General features: G+C 51.7%; 1 long non-coding RNA gene across 1 annotated transcript; it reads right to left on the reverse strand.

Annotated features, from left to right (window-relative positions):
- Positions 1-8: 8 nt before the first annotated feature.
- Positions 9-1035, reverse strand: LOC108299038. Its single transcript, XR_001822792.1, has 2 exons — positions 714-1035; positions 9-367 (listed from the first exon to the last, which is right to left on the reverse strand). It is a non-coding gene; the product is annotated as an uncharacterized LOC108299038 (long non-coding RNA).
- Positions 1036-1041: the final 6 nt, after the last annotated feature.

The following is a 1041-nucleotide window of genomic DNA, read 5'->3' on the forward strand; positions in this document are numbered from 1 at the left end:
CCATCAGGATTGACTCCACCTTCAAGTCAGCCTGCCACTGAACATCCGGCAATACAGCAAGAAAGCTGGCGGTCTTTGTGTTCTCCTCCCACGTAGTTGTGATTGATCTTGAGTCCCCATCACGGTTGATTCCACCTTCACGTGATCCTGCCACTGAACACCTGGCACAACAACAAGAAAGCTGGTGGAGTTTGTGATCTCCTCCCAAGTAGTTGTGACTGATCTTGAGTCCCCATCCTGGTTGATTCCACCTTCACGTGAGCCTGCCACTGAGCATCCGGCACCACAACAATAAAGCTAGCAGACTTGGTGATCTCCTCCCAAGTACTTGTTACTGATCTTGAGTTCCCATCAGGGCTGACTTCGCCTTCAAGTGAGGCAGCCGCTGAACACCAGGCACACACAGCAAAGAAGCTGGCATTCTTGTGTTTTCCGCTCACGTAGTTGTGACTGATCTGGAGTCCCCATCTAGGTTGACTTCACCTTCAAGTGAGCCTGCCACTGAACATCTGGCACCACAGCAAGAAAGCTGGTGGTCTTACTGTTCTCCTCCCGAGTGTTTGTGCTGACCTCCAGTCCCCATCAAGGTTGATTCCACCTTCAAGTGAGCCTGCAACTGAACATCCGGCACCACAGGAGGAAAACTGGTGGTCTTTGCATTCCCCTCCAAGTAGTTGTGACTGATCTGGAGTCCCCGTGATGGTTGATTCCACCTTCAAGTGAGCCTGCCACTGAACATCTGGCACCACAGCAATAAAGCTGGCGGTCTTTGTGTTTTCCTCCCAAGTAGTTGTGACTGATCTTGAGTCCCCATCAGGGTTGAGCCTGCCTTCAAGTGAGCCTGCCACGGAACACCTGGCACCACAGCAAGAAACTTGTGGTCTTTGTGTTTTCCTCCCAGGTAGTTGTGACTAATCTTGAGTCCCCGTCAGGGTTGATTCTGCCTTCATGTGAGCCTACCGCGGAACATCCAGCACCACAACAGGAAACTGGTGGTCTTTGTGTTCTCCTCCCAAGTAGTTGTGACTGATCTCGAGTCCC

The sequence above is a fragment of the Cebus imitator genome, unplaced genomic scaffold (genome assembly GCF_001604975.1).
Source record: "Cebus imitator isolate Cc_AM_T3 unplaced genomic scaffold, Cebus_imitator-1.0 Scaffold1515, whole genome shotgun sequence".
NCBI lineage: Eukaryota > Metazoa > Chordata > Mammalia > Primates > Cebidae > Cebus > Cebus imitator.